This window comes from Microtus ochrogaster, chromosome 19, assembly GCF_000317375.1.
Source record: "Microtus ochrogaster isolate Prairie Vole_2 chromosome 19, MicOch1.0, whole genome shotgun sequence".
Classification (NCBI taxonomy): Eukaryota; Metazoa; Chordata; class Mammalia; order Rodentia; family Cricetidae; genus Microtus; species Microtus ochrogaster.
This window is the reverse complement of record NC_022021.1, coordinates 41,326,607-41,333,815: the sequence shown is the minus strand read 5'-3', so window position 1 is coordinate 41,333,815 and position 7,209 is coordinate 41,326,607.

The window sequence follows — 7,209 nt, the reverse complement described above, 5'->3', positions numbered from 1 at the left end:
GGAAGATTCTGGTTCTTTCCAATCATAATTCTCATGTTTTATTAGCAGAACTTAGTTGTCAGTAGCAAGGAAAGCCAAAAAATATCATATTCATTTTGTGTTATTTGCCTTCAGCTAAAAAAAACATTAGGGAGCAATTGTGTGTGTGTGTGTGTGTGTGTGTGTGTGTTTCCTGTAATAAATTAAGAGCATAACGGACTTTGCGTGAAAGGACAAAAGTGATTAGTTGTGTTATTTCTAGATGACTGTGGTAAGGGCAACTGGCCTTATTCTTTTCCTTCTTCTGCAATTTCCTGATCTTTGGGTAATGCCTGAAAACCATAAGAAGAGTGCTAGTTAGAAGAATAAAGCTCATATTTCCTCTATAAAAGAACTATACTCATTATTTTTCTTCTTTTTCTATTGTTTAAGAAAATGCTGACTTCGTGACTCTGGTGTCACACATTAGGAGTTACAGAGAAGAATAAGGTAGGAAGTCAATAGGCTAGTAGCAGAGAAGGAGGAGAGAGAGAGAGAGAGAGAGAGAGAGAGAGAGAGAGAGAGAGAGAGAGAGAGAGAGAGAATATGCTAAAATGGCCGTGGGACTCCTGGGATGAAAGCATATGTAAAATTATACTGTCATGGGTTAAATGGTATCTTTGAAAATTCATATATTGAAGCTCTAACCCACAGAACCTCAAACCGAGACTGTATTTGCAATCAGGGCTTTTAAAGAGGCAATTTAAAAAAAAAGAGAAAGGTGATAGGGAGGGCCCACACAGTCTGATTTGTGTCATTTTGTAGAGAGAAAAAAAATGCCAGGTGGTGGTGGCGCACGCCTTTAATCCCAGCATTCGGGAGGCAGAAGCAGGTGGATCTCTGTGAGTTCAAGGCCAGCCTGGTCTACAGAGTGAGATCCAGAACAGCTAAAATTGTTACACAAAAAAACCCTGTCTCAAAAAAACCAAAAAGAGAAAAAAAGAAAAAAACGTTTTAGATCGGGTTTCATTATGTAGCCCTGGCTAGCCTGGAACATGGAATGTCTGCTTTAAAATTCCATTAAGTCGTGTACTACCACCAAAAACAAAACAAGACAAAATTCCATTAAGTCACTTTACAATCAATATGCTGGTATTAGACAATGAACTCTATGGAAAATTGTCCTCCTGGATTACGGCATTCAACAGGCCTTGGGGTGTCAATATCCTCACTAGTTTGAAAATGCCAATGTGGATCTCTATGGAGCTGGAAACATATGAGCAGTTAGTACACTATTCATTGGAGTTTCTACCATGGAAGCTACAATAGACAAAAAGAGCCTCCACTACAGAGGTTATATGTAAGTGTAGCCAGGATAATTTAAAAATAATGAGCTTCTGGTAGTTACCACCTTTTGTTTTAATAGAATGTATTTAATTATATGTTGTGCAACTTCATTTTGAACAATGGCTATGGTTAACAACTTGCTCACAGAATTCCCGATAACTTAATCTGCTTCCATACATTAGTATGAAGACATCTTCTTTACAAAGACTATTTTATAATTTATTGTTCTTGTCCTTGCGGGTTACGACTCAGAAAATAAAGCAACACACAGATAACTGAACATCAGTTTCAGGAGATCACACACACACACACACACACACACACACACATACACACACAGTAAAAAAGAACTTGAGAGCTGGTGGTATAGCTCAGTTGATACAATGGTAGATAGATAGCTTGCACAGAGAGAGCCCCGAGTTAGACCCCTCAGCACTGCATAAACACAGTTTTGTGGCATCAGACTGTAATCCCAAAATCTGGGAAGTGGAGGTGGGAGAATTAGAAGTCGAAGGCCATCCTTGCATGCCAAGTGAGTTATAGGGGCTAGAGACATGGCTCAGACACTAAGAGCACGGGCTGCTTGCTCTTCCTGAGGACTCAGGGTCAGTTTCTAGTGCTCACAACAGCCTGCAACTCCAGTTCCAGGAACTGGACACTGGTTCCTGGACTGTGTGGGTACCAGGTACACACATGCGCATGGTGAATCGGCATACATGGAAGGCATGACATCCATACACATGAAAGAAAAAGAAAGAAATAAGTTTAAGTTCAAAGTCAGCATAGAACACGCAAGATCCTGAATCTCAAAACTAAGAAGAAGAAAAAAAAGACTTGATGAGTAGAGGATTTGCTTTGCATGCATGAGAGCATGGGTTCGAGCCGCAGTACCACGAAACAACAGCAACAATAATAACAACATGGAGATAGTACTAACAGAGGTCGAAGACCAAAAACCCTGGAGCAGAGACTCTTCTCATCTACCAGAGGTGGTTAGAGCGACAGAGGAGATGAGATTAACCTGAGCTTTTTAGAAGAGAGTTTGGAATACAAGAGGAAGATAAGAAAGGCAGGGCTCTAACGAGATAGGCGAGATAGGCGTGGGGGCAGAGAGAGAGAGAGAGGAGAGAGACTGTGAACCTGGGAGGAGGGTGGAGGAGGAATCTTCTGAAGGGGTACTCTCCGCGGGTACTTAGGGCACTAGGAGATAAGGTGGCTTGCATATTTACCTTGGTAAACCTATAGGCTGACTAGTGTTTATCTTGGAGTCCAGAGTATTGCAGCTTTCAGGGTACAAGGAAGAGAATAAGGGATTCTGGGCCACTAAAAACCCCTGGGTGAAGGGTGAGGGAGAGACAAACCAGGCATTCTCCAAGGCTCAGGATCAGACCCAACTAACAAATGAGGTGATATCAGGTGAGAAGTTGCCAGAAACTGGACACCCCTTTGGGAGATGCTCGGCAACAACCTGACTGCTGTGTCATTTCCTGTTCCCACTAGGGACCCACACCCCCTTATTCTCTCTGAAGCCCTTATTTTCTCACCCCCAGCATCCTTTCTTACCATAGTATCGTCTGCTTCCCAGCCAGAACACGTGCCTCAGTGGCTAGCCTGCCTGAGTAGCCCTGAAAATGGATGCTCCCTCCTCCAGCTACTGCCTCTAGAGCCAGACATATCTGAAACTTTCTTTCTCCACGTCTCCTTTACTGTTGTCACTTCTGTACCGCTGCCACCACGGCAAGAGTGATCTTTAAAACGTGGTGCAAACAGGTGACCGACCTAAGCTACAGGAGCCTTGTCATAAACCCTCAAGCAAACCAACAACCCTGTACGCGGGGCCCTTGTACCTCCAAGGCCACTCTCTCTACTTAGAATAAGTGCCAGCTGTTAGTGAGGCTGACAAAGCCTGCCAGGACCTGCCTTCTCCCTCTCAGCCACGAGGCTCTAGCTTCTTTGACTGAAGAGTAACAGCCACGGAGTTTAAAATTGCTGGGGCCTTTGCACGCGTTTCCTTTACGTGTGGCATTTTTCCGAGGTGCTCTCATCTTTATTTAGACTGTGAAGCTGTCTTACCTCCTCCCTGGGGGCTCAGTACAGATGTTAGCTCATCAGCCCACCTAACCTGCGATAAGACATTAATCCCACCTGATTTCATCCCCAGTATTTATCATTCATTGAAATAACTGTCTGCACTCGTCAGCAAGCGGTGGCCTGTGGGTCTAATCTGGCACCAAGCTTGCTGAGATGAAGCCATTGTCGGTAACTTACAGGTTGAACGTGGACACCATTGTGTTGCGGTGCAGACCTGATCACACCAGCTGTGAAGATGGACTTCATAACCAGCAAAGGCTAAATATTTACTTCCGTCCCCCTCACAATGATCTGCTGATCCAGGCTTTATGTTTACTGTATCTCCAAGCTTGCTGTCTGCCATCTCCCACTAAAACATTGGGTTCTTGATCTTGGGGGATGGGTATGTCATCTGTATCTCCTGCTGTGCCCTCAAACACATAGAAGGAGCCCTGTCACTGAAGCATAAACCCAGAGGAATAATGAGGCGCGATCAACTTGTTAAACAAAATACTCAAGTGAGAACCATTGTCAAGACGGATCACAAGGCTCCCACCACCACTATTACCACCGAGGACTAAGGAGAGAGCAGGCGCCAGAGCCGAGCTGTAGAGAGCACTGAATGCTTTGCCTGTGTTACACCATTGGATGCTAACAGCCACTAGTGAGCAGTCTTCATTCTACTCATTTCCGATATGAAGAAGCAGACGGATCCTGAGTCCTAGTCATTGGTCTTTCAAGTCTTTCCCCTCTCTTCTGCTATATCCACTCACGAACAAAAGGCCACGAACCTCAGTGTAAGACAGGACTGAGTTTGTATTGGATACATTTCAGCTCTGCAACTGAATCTCTGGTGATTTCGCTTTACGTCATCTTGTGTTTTTTGAGCTTCACAAGGTACCTAAATCAGTGCCTGACACACAGTAGGTATTCTAAGAGAATACCTGACACACAGTGGGTTTTCTCATGTCCCCAGGTAACGTCCCTCTCCCTTGTGACAATGGCTAAGACAGACTCACTGGTCCCTTCTTCCTTCCCTCTGGCCTGGGAATGGGGGCGTGGCGTGTAGTGGGTGACCTTTCTCCAGTCTCCAGCCTGGGGAAACACAGGAGCTGTCCCCAAGCCACCACAGTCCCTTCTCCAGACTCTTCCTTTTGATTCTGGTCAGCGGCCTTGGCCTGGAACAATCCCACTCCTCTGCTCTCCCTTGGTGGCACAGAATTCTGTTTAGATTTCTCCTGACTCCACCTTCCTATAGCAAGCAACTCGGGCTGATCACTACCCAAGGACAAACAGAACTTTAAACAGAAAGCAACAGCAGTAGAACTCCGTGTCCCTAAGCTGGTGTTTGGATAAGTGCAGTAAATCACACTAACAGGGAAAGGCCTGGCCGAGGCGTGCAGAAATTCTAATGTTAGGAATACAGTAATTCTGTGTTCCTGGATAGACCATTTGTGGGGAGAAATTGAGGGAAGGCTAAGAGAGTAATATATTATGGATTGGAATTATGATGTGGGATTCCCCTCTGTATGCTGTGAATAAATACCATTGATGAATAAAGAAACTGCCTTGGCCTATCGATAAGGCAGAACTTAGGTAGGTGGGAAAGCTAGGCTGAATGTTGGGAGAAAGAGGGCGGAGTCAGAGAGAAGCCATGGAGCCCCACGGAGACCATAGGACAGAACTTTAGTCGGTAAGCCACAGCCACGTGGCAATACACAGATTAATAGAAACGGGTTAAATAATTATGTAAGAGTTAGCCAATAAGAAGCGAGAGCTAATGGGCCAAGCAGTGATTTAATTAATACAGTTTCTGTGTCATTGTTTTGGTTCTGGGCGGCTGGGACGAATTAGCAGCTCCTGACTACAGGATTAGTCGAGAAACTCTGAAGTTAGCGTGAAAAATAACCCCGACGAACTTGAGGAGAGGAATGAACTCATGAGTAAGGGGGTCTCTTGAGGGACCACAGAATACGGCTTCCTGTCTCCTCGGGCCTCACCTGAATGGCAGGAGAGTGATTTTGGAGCCACAGTCAGTAGCTGAGCCAGTACTGGATTCAGGTGCAGCCACAGTGCTGGTGATAAAACAACATCTTCTGTCTTTGCTTTCATTTCTCAGCTTCTCTCCATGACAGAACTCCGGGCAGGCATGTCCTTAGCATTATCTATTGCTTTTCTTCCAGCATTTACTCTGTTCTACGCACTCTGATCAGCGGGATAGGAAGGAAGGAACCTGGGCTGAGGAGAGGGTGAAATGGGCTGGAGTGCTGGCTGTTCCTGCAGAGGACTGTGCCCTGATTCATAGCATCCTCATGGTGGCTCACAGCCATCTGTAACTCCTGCTTCAGAGGGTCCAGTTCCCCCTCTGGCTTCTGAGGGCACCAGGCAAGCACACGGTGCAGATACAGATCTGTGGGACTATACCCATAAAGCAAACCTTTAAAAAATTAAAAGAGAAAATATTAAAATAGAAAAACAGAAAACTGGAAGTATCCAAGAGACTTGAAGCCCCCACTCCATTCTACCAGCTCTGTACAGCAGCCTATCTTCTTCTTTTAATTATGGAAAAATAAGCTTTTATACATTGAGGTCCTGATGATATTCTGTCTTATGAAGTGTTCGTACAGGTTGATCATCTATGGGAATTACTGTGAATTGGGATGAGGGGGTTTACTTTCGAAGTATTTGCCATACAAGAGCTGAACCATAGGGTCTTAAAGTTAATATTTTTATTTAGATTTTCCTGAGACTTTTGGGTATAACTCTGTAACTAGGTACTCTAGATTGAGTGACTTAATAGACTTTTTTTTTTTAAGTTCTGGAGGCTGGAAGATCAAGATGCAAGTGTAGGTTTGGGGAGCCCAGCACAGCAACACCATCTATTCCTGATTTAATCACCAGCGTGGGTGGGTGGGGGACCAAGTACGACAACATTGGCTGGCAGTCAGAGCCCAAGGGTTTCCCTCCAGCTGCTGTGGCTTTGCTAAGTTTCCAGCACTTCGAAAATAGAAGATACCAGCTGTGACCAAGCCTTTCACCAGGAGGAACTTTCTACATTCAGACCATAGCTGCATGTGTATAGGAACTGACTTACACGAGCGTGGAGGCAGTAAGTTCAAACTCCACCAGGTAGGTCAACAAAGCTGCAGTAGAGTCCAAAGACCATCTGCCGGCAGAATTTCTATTTGCTTGGATGAAGTCAGTATTTGTTCTGATTTAGTTCTTCAGCTGATTGGACGAGGACCCTACTATGTGAGGAGGCCTTCCGTTTACCAAAGCCCACACATTTAAATGTAAATCTCACCTCCAAACATCCAACCAGAAACATTAATAAAGTTTGACCATATGGACACTGGGGGCCAGCTAAGTTGAAATATAAAATTAGCCATCTCAAGAGGTATGGATTTCCACATTTGGGGAAGCTTGGGATTTGTAGTGAAATGAATACTCACTGTCTGAGAGTGGCCATTGCTTCCTTGACTCTTTCTGCTCAGTATACACCCTCAGATCTGAGAATGAGACAAGAGGTCAAGTCCTGTGTGTGACCCATGGTGCCCAGTACCAGGAGCAGTGAACCAGTTTTAAAACAAATAAAGCAAATCTGAAAAGTTTGAAAAATCTGACAGCTCATATATACAAGAAATGTGAATGAAATCTGCCAAAAACGTCCATCAACCTGAAAAGGTACCGGGCGTTAACTTTTATTCCGTGTGATGTAGACAAACTCCTCTGTGCTATCAATGGTAAAATGTGGTTTTCTGCTAATCATGCTAAAGTCCAGACTAATTTCCTTTCTATCTCTATAGCAAATGCAAGCACAGGTGAGCTATCCTC